This window comes from Mixophyes fleayi, chromosome 2 (genome assembly GCF_038048845.1).
Source record: "Mixophyes fleayi isolate aMixFle1 chromosome 2, aMixFle1.hap1, whole genome shotgun sequence".
Classification (NCBI taxonomy): domain Eukaryota; kingdom Metazoa; phylum Chordata; class Amphibia; order Anura; family Limnodynastidae; genus Mixophyes; species Mixophyes fleayi.
The window spans coordinates 48,112,026-48,127,977 of NC_134403.1; positions in this window are offsets into that span (position 1 = coordinate 48,112,026).

Sequence of the window (15,952 nt, forward strand, 5' to 3'; positions counted from 1 at the left end):
TACCCCCGCAGAGGAGGGATGAGTGATTATACCCCGCAGAGGAGGGATGAGTGATAATACCCCGCAGAGGAAGGATGAGTGATAATACCCCCACAGAGGAGGGATGAGTGATAATACCCTCGCAGAGGAGGGATGAGTGATAATACCCCGCAGAAGAGGGATGAGTGATAATACCCCGCAGAAGAGGGATGTGTAATAATACCCCCGCAGAGGAGGGATGAGTGATAATACCCCCACAGAGGAGGGATGAGTGATAATACCCCCGCAGAGGAGGGATGAGTGATAATACCCCCGCAGAGGAGGGATGAGTGATAATACCCCCGCAGAGGAGGGATGAGTGATAATACCCCCGCAGAGGAGGGATGAGTGATGATATCCCCGCAGAGGAGGGATGAGTGATAATACCCCCGCAGAGGAGGAATGAGTGATTATACCCCGCAGAAGAGGGATGAGTGATAATACCCTGCAGAAGAGGGATGAGTAATAATACCCACACAGAGGAGGGATGAGTGATAATACCCCCGCAGAGGAGGGATGAGTGATAATACCCCCGCAGAGGAGGGATGAGTGATAATACCCCTGCTGAAGAGGGATGAGTAATCATACCCCCGCAAAGGAGGGATGAGTGATAATAACCCTGCTGAAGAGGGATGAGTGATAATATCCCTGCTGAGGAGGGATGAGTCATAATACCCCCGCAGAGGAGGGATGAGTGATAATACCCCCATAGAGGAGGGATAAGTGATAATACCCCCGCAGAGGAGGGATGAGTGATAATACCCCCACAGAGGAGGTATGAGTGATAATACCCCTGCTGAGGAGGGATAAGTGATAATACCCCTATGCAGGAGGAGACAGGAACAGTACATATTTACTTTATCACTACAACAGTTTAAGAATGTGCTGGAGTGAATAAAGTGTAAATAAAGAGTTTATTTTGCGATTTAGAGATGGTCTGGTACCCAAATTATTGAGACATCTGATTGCACTACACAAGTTACATCATCTATGTCCCAACATCTTCAATGAGACTTTGTAAAAATAACCTTCATTTTCAGGGACCCGTTGTCATGTACCTCTCTGTACAGCATCCCTTCTTTTAGAACATGTGCTTAAATGCTTTAACATAGGCTTAGATAAAAGTCTTTGATATTGAATGCTAGCATATAATTTAACAATCATGGATCACTGGCAGAAAAATGGTTAACTCCCTTGTTCCTCCAGTGATGAGCCTCATCTCGTTGCCCAAGTTTATCCTGCCTACTTTAAGTAGAATATAGATACCATCTAACATGAAATGTATCCCCATTCTACAGACATTCATGAATCATTCCCAAGAAAACATGCCTTGGGCTTGGGCTGCCTTCCTGTTTTCAACCTCCTCTTTTTATTCATCTAACTACTATCTTCCCACTTACTCTATGATTGACACTTTTCTGCCATTGCATTACACTTAAACCACTTAAACTAAAATCTCCAAAGCTAGAGGTCATTATTGTTTAATAATCGGCTCTGAGCACTCTTGATCTCAGGCACTCTGCCCTTACTTGGTTTCACTATCTTGCTACCTCTTTAGTTGTTCCTTCAGTGTCTACTTTCATCATCATCATCATCATCATCACATTTATTTATATAGCGCCATTAATTACGCAGCGCTGTACAGAGAATAATTCTCCCTCACATACTTGGAAGTCTTTTTGTCCACACTTCCTATTTCAGTTGACGGGGGCTGGTTGGGCTGGGACATGTGCCTCCCGGGCCGGTCCCACAGTGGGCTACCTTGGGCTGGGTCACTGGCCTGCCTACATTTTTTTTGTTAAAATAGGCTGCTGAGTTCAGTCTTTCCCCCTGGGCTAAAATTTGCCAGTCCTCTCCCCTGTCAGTTTACATGCTCCTAGAATCAATGCTGTATCCCTTCTGATTCTCAACTTACACTTTAACCCCGTCAGATTAATCAGTCATTTAGGATTCAGTACAATCTGCCTTTCTGATGTTACCTCTATGACATAAGAAATTCCTTAGGTGGCCTAGCCATTTATCAGGAATGTTAAATACATTGGCTTTGGCTTTATTCCAGTGAATGGATTCTATTTATACACAAATGTTTTTTAGGATAAGTTTAGCTTTCTATTTGTACTTTGTTTGAACTGACGTGTTTCCTGTCTAAAGAAAAATAACATTTGGTCATGTTTAGCTAGGTATGTGCAATAACTACATGAAGTAGTTACAACTAATTTACATTTTAAATGCCCAGACTCTCCAGAATGCATTATTACCACATATGTGCAGCTACTACACGTTTGGCCTATACACTCCTAAAGGTCAGAACTGATTATTATATGGGCCACATACTGACTGATGGCCGGCCATTCTGCCTAATCAATACTTGGAGCTTGTCAGAATTTATGGGTTTTTGTCTACCCGCCTCTTGAGGATTGACCACAAGTTCTCAATGGGATTAAGGTCTGGGGTGTTTCCTGGCCATGGACCCAAAATTTGGATGTTTTGATCCCCGAGCCACTTAGTTATCACTTTTGCCTTATGGCAAGCTGCTCCAACATGCTGGAAAAGGCATTGTTCATCACCAACCTGTTCTTGGATGGTTGGGAGAAGTTGCTCTTGGAGGAAATTTTGGTACCATTCTTTATTCATGGCTGCTTTCTTAGGCAATATTGTGAGTGAGCCCACTCACTTGGCTGAGAAGCAACCCCACACATGAATGGTCTCAGGATGCTTTACTGTTGGCATGACAAAGGACTGATGGTAGCACTCACGTTTCCTTCTCCGGACAAGCGTTTTTCCAGATGCCCCAAACAATCTGAAAGGGGATTCAGTAGAGAAAAGGACTTTAACCCAGTCCTCAGCAGTCCAATCCCTGTACCTTTTGCAGAATATCAGTTTGTCCCTGATGTTTTTCCTGGAGAGAAGTGGCTTCTTTGCTGGACTTCTTGACACCAGGCCATCCTCCAAAAGTCTTTGCCTCACTGTGCATGCACACTTGCCTGCTGCCATTCCTGAGCAAGCTCTGCACTGGTGGTGCCCTGATCCCGCAGCTGAATCAACTTTAGGAGATGGTCCTGGCGCTTGCTGGATGTTCTTAGGTGCCCTGAAGCCTTCTTCACAACTATTGAACCTCTCTCCTTGAAGTTCATGTTGATCCGATAAATGATTGATTTAGGTGCAATCTTACTAGCAGCAATATCCTTGCCTGTGAAGCCCTTTTTATGCAAAGCAATGATGACTGCATGTGTTTCCTTGCAGATAACCATGGTTAACAGAGGAAGAACAATGATTTCAAGCACCACCCTCCTTTTAAAGCTTCCAGTCTGTTATTCTAACTCAATCAGCATGATAGAGTAATCTCCAGCCTTGTCCTCGTCAACACTCTCCTCTGTGTTAACGAGAGAATCACTGACCTGATGTCAGCTGTTCCTTTTGTGGCAGGGCTGAAATGCAGTGGCAATGTTTTTTTTACGATAAAGTTCATTATCATGGCAAAGAGGGACTTTGAAATTAATTGCAATTCATCTGATCACTCTTCATGACATTCTCAAGCATATGCAAATTGCCATCATAAAAACTGAGGCAGCAAACTTTGTTGAAAATAATATTTGTGTCATTCTCAAAACTTTTGGCCATGACTATACAAAAGGGAAATCCCTCACTCGGATTCTGCTTGCACTAGATCAGGGGTGTCCCTGGGCCACATTGGAAGACGACGAGTTGGTTTGGGCCGCACATAAGATACACTAACAATAACGATAGCTGATCATCCAAAAAAACATAGAAAACATAGTTAACATATATATATGAGAAAAAAAGTGATATATATATATATATATATATATATATATATATATATATCCCTTTTTTTTCAAATCCCCCTATACTTTTCAATCGCCCTGTTCAAAAAATCCTCTCTAGTTATTATACTATAATCACTTTTTGTATTGTTTCGATGCAATATCAATAAAGTGCATTTAAGCCAGGCATTGTATATCAGGGTGCCCTGACCAGGCCTGCGGTACCTGACATATACATCACTGTGACCCCAAATTGTGACCTGTTTTGCTAATTACACCACTATGTTAGTTAAGGGATAACATTATAATGGGCCAAAGAGAATAATATATAATGCCCCATTAGCATTACAAGGTGAAGTATGTAGCAGGGGGATAAGGTCCATGATGCTCCAGGACCAGGTGACTTTTATTCACTGGTCAGCGTCCCTTGAAATAATAAAAAAAATCCCCCTTAACTTACCTTTTAGTCGGCTTGTTCTCCTGTCCTCTTCTCTTCTTTTCTCCAATTCTGTGCTGCTGATTGTTCTTCTCGTGCGGGTGACTCCTCTGTGCTGCGCTCCGCAATGGATGTTGGGCGTGATGACATCACGCCCGACATTCACTGCGAGCACCGCACGGAGGAGGAGACAAGGGAGGGAGCCGGAGTACCAGCTGACGTGACCGCAAGGTAAGTATTTTCTTTTCTTTTTTTTGCAGGATTTTTTTTCCCATTAACAGTGCTGCCCCCTTGCCACAACCAAAACTCCTTCTGGGCCACATTTACAGGCGTGCTGGGCCGCATGCGGCCCGCGGGTTGGACAACCCTGCACTAGATTATATTGCCTATTTGCTACTTACTGCTTTATAGTACATATTAGGGGTATATTTACTAAACTGCGGGTTTGAAAAAGTGGAGATGTTGCCTATAGCAACCAATCAGATTCTAGCTGTCATTTTGTAGGAAGTACTAAATTAATTATAACTAGAATCTGATTGGTTGCTATAGAAAACATCTCCACTTTTTCAGTCCCGCAGTTTAGTAAATATAACCCTTGGATTAGTTTGTTTTACTACACTTATCTTATAAGGAGTATTTGTATGTCACATTCTCATTGTGTTTATGAAATGATGTTCCACTATAGTGCATCGTTCAGAGTTGTAGCTCGATGCAATGTGATGATATGTCTATGAAAGAATAGTATTGTTTTTTTTAATTAATATATTGGGTTCTTTGGCAATATTATTTTGGACATGGGCCACTTTCCTTTGCCTGTGTCCTGAACGTAATTATTGCCCTAATAAGTCAGGGTTGGATGATATCCCAACTCAAATTCTGGTGTCTATTAAAATGACTGACCATTCTGAGGGATCTTTGTAATATTTCATTTTTAATTCTTTATTTGTAAAAGAAAAAATGTCCTCATCAACAGTATAAAGTACTAGACAAGCAGGCAATGCGTCTCTTATCTTTATAATATTTTAGTATTAATATTGTAATATTTTAAAGCTCTGTGGAGTATACTGCTACAATTTAAATAAATATTTTATTATTGTAATTATTATTATTATTAATAATAATAATAATAATAATAATAATAATAATAATAATAATATATTTCAGCCCTGATATGTTAGGTATCCTGTTTATATTACTTATTACTTTAGTAATGTGTGATTTAACAATTGGGCATGTCTTTTTATTTATAAATTCCATAACTCCAAAACTAGTTTTGTTAAACTAAAATTTCTTCAGAGTACAAATGCTGGGAGTGAGCAGTACGATAGCACAGCTGCCTCACAGTGCTGGGGTCATGAGTTTAATTCCAACCAGATGCACCATATGGACCTGAATCATTAACACACGCAAAATGAATGTATTAGGCATTTTTAAAAATGCACATATATCATCATCAGCTATTTATATAGCGCCAGAAATTGCGCAGCGCTGTACAGAGAACTCACTCACATCAGTCTGTGCCTCATTGGAGCTTACGGTCTAAATTGCCTAACACACACACACAGACAGAGGGAGAGACTAAGGTCAATTTAATAGCAGCCAATTAACCTACCAGTATGTTTTTGGAGTGTTGGGAGGAAACCGGAGCACCCGGAGGTAACCCACGCAAACACAGGGAGAACATACAAACTCCACACAGATAAGGCCATGGTCAGAAATTAAACACACAACACCAGTGCTGTGAGGCAGAAGTGCTAACCACTAAGCCATATATCTGGCAAAGACACGCCCATATTCAGCAAAGAGCGAATCTGAAGATACGTCTGTTGATGAATACGGGTCTAGGTCAGCTGTGCTCTAACAGACAATGCACAGCAGGATACGTACAATACCTATGTGGATTATAAAGTCACAAAAGAACGTACAGAAGGGAAAGAAAACTATTCAATTAATGTCACCTGTTAATGACTAAAGATAAAAAAATAAAAAGGTTTTTTTTTTCATTTTCTTCCCATAAAATACATTTATTAGGATATTATTGTCTACTGTGCATAAAATATTATTTTTTTACATTTTCTCCTGATTACGTATGTACCTTAGAGATGCCCAAAGCTTGAATACACTCATTCATATGTGCAATATAATGTCACACCAGAACACATGCTAAACTCTTTTTTTAGCAAATAAATGAACAACTAATAATACTATAACCATTAACTGAAATATTTACTTTTAAAAAAATATATTTTTGAAAAATTATATACATACATCTAGATGTTCTTAATGCATACTGTGCATACAATGCATTTTTATAGTACCTTTACGTGCATACACATGTTCTGTGCTATCTACTGGCACACATACGTGTAGTTTTTAATACAAAGACTGAGAGTGAGAGTGATCACTATCATTCATCACTTACAACTGTCCTGTAGCTGGTGCAAAAGATATGGCTGAAGCAAGTGTACTTACGAGAGAACCATCTGTGTCGTAATGAACATTGCCCACATTCATTCGCCCCTTCCCTCCCCTGTTCCGCCCTGCAAGTCGTAAGTATCATGTGCGTTCAGACCGGAATTTCATGTAATTGCGTTTATTGAACGTTCTTCCTGTGTTTGTGTATGATTTCTCCCACAGTCCATAGACATACTACATACTGGTAGGTTGATTGGCCTCCAATAAAATTAACCCTTGTGTGTGTGGATGGTAATATATATTGTAAGCTTCACTCAGGGCTGCCAAGAGGAATTCATGGCCCCGGTACAACAAATTCATTGGGTCCCCCTTCTAGTCGAGTATGCTAATTTTTTTGGAGGTGTGGTCATGCATTTGGGGGCGTGGCAAATGCGCCATTGGGGCATGGCTAATACATCAAAATCACTAGGCTCTCAATTCGCCGGAGCGTCACATATGTCCAAGCACTCCTGACTTTCAGGACATCTAGCACCACAGTGTAGTATACAAAGAATGCAGTGTGTACACAAAGAGTTCAGTCTTGGCCTGCACCTTACATTGGGCACAACACTCACCAAAAATTGCCATTGTCCCTACTAGAATCACAACATTTCACATACTGTCCTGCTATCTCCTACCTGTTCTTCTCACTTTCACCACCTGTGGCTGCATGTTTCTTTAGTTGCGGCTTGTCTGGATCCTGGAATGCTGGGGGCCCTATTTGGAAAAAAATGGCTACATTTAGATAATTCCAAACAACCCTGGCATTAAATCAATACCACCCACGATTAATAATTAGGCCTTCCTCCAGCTCCTATATTACAATAATGTGCCCCATCATCATCGCAATGCCTTATGATCACACTGCGCCTTCCATGCTGCTTTTGCCCCCTTCACCTGGCTCCCCTTCATCACACTATACTATGCTGCTTCCCCCCCTTTTTCAATCCCACTGTGCCATGCCCCCCCTTTTTAACTCCACTGTGCCATGCTGCCCCCCCGTTTTTAAACCCCACTGTGACATGCCCCCCCTGTTTTTTAACCCCACTGTGCCATGCTGCCCCCGTTGTTTAACCTCACTGTGACATGCACCCCCCTGTTTTTTAACCCCACTGTGCCATGCTGCCCCGTTTTTTAACCCCACTGTGCCATGCCCCCCCTCGTTTTTTAACCCCTCTGTGTCATGCTGCCCCCCCATTTTTTAACCCCTCTGTGTCATGCTGCCCCCCCATTTTTTAACCCTTCTGTGCCCCCCCCTCATTTTTTAACCCCTCTGTGCCCCCCCGTTTTTTAACCCCTCTGTGCCCCCCCTCATTTTTTTAACCCCTCTGTGCCCCCCTCATTTTTAACCCCTCTGTGCCCCCCTTTCCCGTTTTCCTCCATTCACTTACCTTTTCTTCTCTTCTTTCTTGGTCTTCTCTGCTGCTCTGTGCTCCATTGCTCCAGACTAACTGAATGCTGGGCAAGACATGATGACGTCACACCCGGCATTCAGACAGTCTGAATGGAGCACAGAGCAGCAGAGAGGAGGGACGCCAGCGCCGCGATCACGTTAATATGGTTTATTTTTTTTAACTACCCTGCTCCCCCCACCAACGACCGAGCTACCCCCCGCTGCAAAAATAAATAAATAAAAAAATGTAGTTTTGAAAAAAAAAATCATCGGCGCAAGGGCCCGGGCCGAGCCCCCTGATATGCCCGGCCCGGGTAATTAGTACCCGCCCCCCCCCCTCTCGGCGGCCCTGGCTCCACTAGTGCAGAGACTAATGTGAATGATTAAATATGCTCTGTACAGCGCTGCAGAATAAGTATGTGCCATATAAATAAGTGTTGATAAATAAATTACGTGGTACATGTGACTCTAATGGCAGGTGGAACAATCACTATAAATTACATGGCGCTAGCCTCCATGCAGTGGGACAGACCACAAGGTAGAATTTACAGTGATGGAAGTCAAAGGGTTAAACTTTACCTCTCCAAGACTGATGAGATGTGGTTCCCATCTCTCACTAACATTGCCACACTAGACATCTCCATTCCTCTTAACTATGTTATCATTCCCACACCATGGGGTATATTTACTAAACTGCGGGTTTGAAAAAGTGGAGATGTTGCCTATAGCATCCAATCAGATTCTAGCTGTCATTTTGTAGAATGTACTAAATAAATGATAACTAGAATCTGATTGGTTGCTATAGGCAACATCTCCACTTTTTCAAACTCGCAGTTTAGTAAATATTAGAGATGAGCGGGCTCGGATATCTGAAATCCGAGCTCACCCGAACCTTGCCGATCCGAGCCGGATCCGAGACAGATCCGGGTATTCCCGCCAATTGCAAAACTGAAAGCGAGGCTCTGAGTCATAATCCCGCTGTCGGATCTCGCGATACTCGGATCCTATAAATTCCCCGCTAGTCGCCGCCATCTTCACTCGGGCATTGATCAGGGTAGCGGGAGGGTGTGTTAGGTGGTCCTCTGTCCTGCTATATCTCGTACTGTGCTGGGGAAATAACAATGCCCTTAGAAGGACCCAGCCCAGCCCAGCCCAGCACAGCACAGCACAGCACAGCATAGCACAGCACGAAAATTTTTAAAAAAGTTATAAAAAAAAGAAATTAAAAAAAAATATCCAAAAACAATCCTGCAGTATAAGTCCATTGGTACTGCAATATTACAAAGTTCAATGATTCTGCAGAATAGACTGGGAATCAGTGGAAATGATTGTTATTAAATGTTATTGAGGTTAATAATAGCGTAGGAGTGAAAATAAACCAAAAAACTTGATTTTAACACTTTTTATGTTTTTTTCAAAATAAATCCGAATCCAAAACCTTAAATCCGAACCAAAACCTTTCGTCAGGTGTTTTGCGAAACAAATCCGAACCCAAAACCTCACGCAAATCTGAATCCAAAACACAAAACACGAGACACCAAAAGTGGCCGGTGCACATCCCTAGTAAATATACCCCCATGTGTGATTGCTTCCACCTCACATACATTTTTTACATCTAAAAAACTCTTTTAGGCGCCCTCAACTAAGCTGCATCTGTCAGTGTCTCATATCCAGTTATATCGCTACTGATGCTCTTTTATATTGTCATTGACCTTTCATAATCATTTATCATTAACTCCTCTTCCTATCTGCAATATTTCTCCCATTATATACCGTTATTCTAGAGTGTTCGTCCCCTGTCAGACTGTTCCATAATTTTTAAAGCCTTTTGTTGCCCCTAAAAACTCATCTTCCAAGGAAACCGATCACAATTCATAAATATCCTGTCATATATTCTAGTTACCATCTCAATGACTATCGCTCCCTGTGTCTCAACATACTGATCCCACTGTACATGTACTAATCATCTTGTTATGTCCCCCAGTGACACTCCTAACTGCACTTTATTTCTGTGTTCTTTAGAAGGCAGTTCTCAGTATTCCTGACCATTTCACATTACACAACATTATACATTTATATGTTGCTGGTCCATCCTCAAAACATGCTCTTGTGCCTTAGAATGTAGAATGTAAGCTTATAAACATGGCCTTCACCATTTTTTAAGATATATTTCAATTTTGTAACAAATGTATGTTTGCTTTAATTATAAAGCATACCCCATGTTACTATTTGTCAGTTGACATTTATGTAGCTCTAATAGTAAACATCTTTGTGCTCCAAGATACCTAACACTATCCCTCCGTTGGCTGCTACCAATCTCACTTATCCTCTGCTTTATTATAAAGAGGGAGAGGTCTGATGGGCATGCTGGGTGGTCTAATGGGCATGTGGGGGAGGTCTAATGGGCATCTAAGGGGCACAGGAGGAGGTCTGTTAGGCATGTCGGGAAGTCTCATGGGCATGTGAGAGAGGTCTAATGGGCATCTATTGGGCATGTGGGGAGGTCTGATCGGCATGTAAGGGGGTCTCTTAGGCATGTAAGGGGTATGTAAGAGGCATGGGGGCGTATATGCATGTGTGTCCGTTTGAAAGTTACACGGGGCATGTGAGCATCATTGAGTGACATATTGGGGGCATGTGAGGCGTTTTGAAGTACATGTGGGATCTGAGGGCTTGTGAGGGTCTGAGCGCATGTGGGTGCATTTTGTGGTAAGTGTGGTTCTGAGGGCATGTGGGGGTATTTTGGAGAAATTGAGGGGCATGTACGGGCATTCGGAATAAGTGACCGTGGTGTGCAAAGGTCGGTTTCGGGCTGTCCTTCCAACCTTTAGAAGGTTGGGGGGCGCACATGGGGCCCTTGAAATATATCAGGCTGTCCATCACTGCTTTCATTTCTTGTGAGCACAGTTTGCAGGTTCTCTGTCTTCCTCACAATTTCCAAATCTTCTGACTATTGTCTTTTTGCCCTTCTCCTATATCTGGCCCTGCCTAGCGGTATAAATGCACACTCTGTTTTAATTCCCCTGCCAATGCTAATGACATGTGACTTAACCTAATATTCCACATTGAGGATGCATGCATTTATTTAGTACAATGGCTTATAACGTGACATATTTTACAGATAATAGCCTATTTATATATCACTATCCCATCTGACATTATCTACATGAAGCATTGGCATGAAACTCAAAGCTAATAAATCCTTATACATATTATTTTCAATGTTAAACATCAGTGTTCTAAATGAAAATACATAAATCTGCACAGAATTGTTGTTAAAAGCTACAGAGATGGGAAACAAGAGCAATTGGGTTCATGGAGGACAGTCTGCACTACATGACACATGTGAGACTGGAAGTATGCTCCTTTTAAGGACTGATAAGTTGGCAGCTAAAACTAGAGCAAGGATTTGCTGTTTATCAGAAATTACAGTAGTATCTCTTACGTCAAGCAATTGAGTCACGAGCTGCAGCACAATAGTGTGTTGGCTTTCTGGCAGCGGCAATACATTTTCTGCATCGCAATGAGCTTTCTTCTGCTGTAACAGATTGTCAGGTAATTGCTTGTAAACACTGGAAATGACCGAGGGTGAGACAAGTGGTGTTAACAAAAGATAGAATGTGGAGGCGTTCAGAAAAAAATAAATAAAAAGAAATGACAGGAATCAGAACCTTGAGCTACTGCTGCTGTACTTACCTACTTTATTCCTGTGCTATGTTACTGACCTGGGAGAGGGGGTGGGGATCCTTGGGAAACACTATTCATTATTAGCTTATTATGATATGAAAGCCAGACAAAATGTGGTTGGAAATATAGTTTTTCCAAAGCACGTAGCAGTAAAAGATGAATGGAATTTCACGTAAGCAGAAGTTCGCCATGGAACATACCTTTTTCACAGAAATGCAAAGTTCCGGTGATATGATCCTTGAATTCCGCTTCTGCATCAATATTCTGCATGTAAAATGAAATAAGTAATTAAAAGATGGTCTGCCGGATGGAATTCTCCTACTATAGTGAAAACCAGTCCTAAATAGTTAGTGCAGGACTGGTGCCTCCAAAGGTGGGCTACAAAAATAGCATGCCCCCCTCCCAGAGGCTACTAGCCCACACTGAAAAACTATTTCCTATCCCCCTGGTGTGTGGGGATTCTGGTAAAGAACATGATTGAGACCATCGGAGTGTCAAATTTGCCAACCCAGTGGTCCCAAAGTAATGGACAGAGGTCTTTAAGTCTATAATATCAAAAGTGTAAATAAAGATAAAATACATACAGTACTAGTACTGCCAGTCAGTGGTCCCTTGGTGTTCTCCACTATTCAGGGAAAGGAAACCCTCCTGTTTCTACCAAGTACCCATAGTAGACTTGGGTCTCTTTGCAGCACATGACTAGGGCAGAAGCAAGCTCTCAGAGGACAGATAACCTGTCTGCTCCAACTGGTCCCTGGCCCTTCAACAATTGCATTAGCTACAGGTGCATATTGTAATGCATGCTATCTAATGTCACTCATAAATATCCAAATAGGAAGAAAAGCAGGCCATTTGGAAACCCATGTACAAACTTGCTTTGCAATACCTAAGCTGCCCACCTTCCAGTGTGTACTCTGAAAGAGTATTCAGCACAGCCGGGAACTTAGTCAGCGATCGCCGTAGAAGGTTACTTCCCAAAAATGTGGAGAGAATGATGTTTATAAAAATGAACTACACAAGGAAGGCCTTCACCATCAAAGACATCCAAGCAATGACTGTTCTCTAATGGCGGATTCAAGCGGCGATGAATTGTGAATTGTGATGATGACGTACACACTGATGAGGGTGAGGATGAAGCTGAAGATGATGACGATAACATCTTTTTAAAATTTCTATTTAAGTGTAGGGTGCAATCTACCCTCAAAGAGGAAAGGGACTTGGGGCATTTCCATATCACGTACCGTCTTGCAAGGCTGCTGTTTGGGCAATTTCTCATTAAGGGTAGGGTGTCATACCCCAAACTGGCTTTGTCCATTTCAATTAATATTGTACAGTCTATAATAGCTGAATTTTTTTACTATTTTCTACAAGTGGAGGGGGGCCTATAGAGACAGAAACCAAACTGCCTTTGTCCATTTCTTTACATATTTAACTATAAGTGTAGGGTGTAATATACATCCAAAGACGATGGCTGCATTGCCAATATGCATAGATGGAGAGGAAGACAATCTGGTTTGTGTGTAGAATTAATGAAAGCCTACCAGGAATTGAACTGTTTTTTTGATAATTTATTAGCTTTACAATTACATTACTTATCCAAGAAACAGGTGGAGCACTAAATTTGGTTATTTTATGCCCAAAAACATTGATTTTTAAGCAAAATAGCAAAACAAAAACCAAACAAAACCAAAACCAAAACACGCAATGGCGGTTTGGCAAAACCAAAACTAAAACCAAAACACGATGGTAATCCAGATCCAAAACCAAAACCACAACACGGGGGTCAGTGAGCATCTCTAGATATAATCCACCTGATTCCTTTTAAGAACCGAGGTAGTACTAGTCCAGCTAAAGTACAGATTCACTGTCAACCTATCAGTGGCCAGTACAGTGAGCTTACCTCCGGTCCTGCACCCTCACGGTGACTTATATACATCCGTTGCGAGCGGCAAATGCAGTTCAATGACGGAGACATACCTGGAAGAAGCTCCGGAGAGAAGATGATGGGATCAAGTAAGAAGACGTCAGACCCTTGAGGACAACGGCAGCCCGTGGACAAGACCAAAGACTACAGGGAAACCGTTGGAGACTGCCGGAGGCAGGTCTCGCCCCTGAGCAACCATCTGCCTGGCCCACACCTGCACTCTATCATCTGTACACTTTTGGGCCACCAGGGTTGTGGCACATTATAGTTGGTACATGGTCCATGGAAACAGTTAAAATAATGTAGGATCCTGTGCATTTATCTTGAACGTATTCTATATTTATCCTGAGAAGCCTGTGGGCACATTTTGCTTTTAGAAGCCTGTGTGCACAATTATTCAGGAATAGCCTGTAGCCAATGTAATTCAGGCACTAGGTCTGTGGGGACAAATCTTGGCACTAGGTCTGGCATCAGTATAAGTGGCCCTGTGATTGTGAGACTGTGCACTGTCTGGTCCCGTTCGCCCTTTATCTCCTGGTGAATATTTTGCAGTGGTCTTTTATAGACATGTGAGAACACCTTCATGGTGTCCTTGTCCTCAGTCGTCAGGCCCCCATTAAAGGTAGGCTTTTGAGCTGCTTCCCTATTACAGGATCCAAGAGTCAGGATCCCATTAAAGGTAGGCTTTTGAGCTGCTTCCCTATTACAGGATCCAAGAGTCAGGATCCCATTAAAAGTAGGCTTTTGGTATCTGGTAATGTACGGTATTATGTGTTGTTCAGATTGGCAGATTGGCAGATTGGAACTGTGGGGATTGTAGAAAGAGTAATACCTAGTAAACCTAGTGCTAGAAGTTAAAGTTGCACAGCATACTGGTCACTTAGAGTGTTGTTAGGACCAGGGCGCTACTGTTCTACTGTTGTTATTGCAGTTAGCTTTAGAGTGGGTGGTATATACTAGCTTTGCAGACAGAGCTTGGTGAGTAAGATATTCAGGTGGGTTATTACTTCCCTGTCGCAAATATCTGCAGCCCAGACCCAGACCAAAATCAAATTGTCAGCAATTGGAGTAGAGTGCAGGGTATGTACTTCTGCCCATCACCTCAGACACCCGCTTCCTTCCATGCTGTATTGTTTCACCCAAATAATTATTGTGGTTTCATTATGCTGAGGAGTCGGTACGAATGGAAGGTGGACCGATCGTGATCAGGTAAGAACTTCTGGGTGCATCTGTTGTTTCCAATAGACGCCTCACCTCAATGGCTCAATGGACCAAACAAATTGCAAAATCACAGCTCTTTACCTCCAGGTACATTAATAATTTATGTAGTGAACGGCATCTCTCAGAATTTAAAGTCTATAAATAAAGCTAGGATAACAATAGGCAATTCATTTTACTGCGTTGCGTTTTTGTGGCAAAACACTTATGGACAAATTCTGTTGGAAAAATGTGTGAAATTTCATGGCAGATACAGACTAAGGTAAACATTTTACAGAACAATTATGAAAATCTTGTTATCTATAGTGAGTATTCACTACAATCTTTGAGTTCTGCTTTTGCTTTGATATTCCATTGAAAGGCCATTCTGCTGTGTATTTGCAGATTCCACAGGCCATATATTGCTGAATTTTTAATATATAAATAGAGCTGGTACGATAAATTGTGCTTAGTGTTGGGGTTTGATATCTGGGTTGAACAAAAATGGTAATGGGAATTCAGCTCTTTAGAAATCTACTAAACTTTGCGCCCAAATGCGTAATATATTTTTCAACAGTTTGGGCAAGTTCGCTAATTTCTCGTACTTATACACTCTGCAAATACTGAACAGCACCTCTTTCTGCCTGTGTACTGATGTAACGCCCCCTGCGGGGAAAAGACAGGGACAGACGCAACAGAAAATAACTCACCTTGTAAACGATGGTCACCTCCAGTCCGCTTCCGATTTCCCAGCTGCGATCCGATCCCAGCAGATCCGCAGCCGCAGTCACCTCCAATCACGTCCCTCTAAGATAGAGGCAGAGGTTACGGCCGTGCCTACCAGGTAAGGGCTGTCCGAGACTACGGCAAAGGACAAGGACACGGTCAGTCCAAGCTCCTTGCCGCCTCCTCACTTTGTTCTTGCCAAGACGCGGGGGACTACAGGCACTGAAGGCCAAGACTAATCCGAGGACTAATCCCGCCTCAAGTGCCTCACACACCTGCCGGTGAGGGCCTAACCGAAAGGGGGAATCGAGCGTGATACTCACCGGGACACT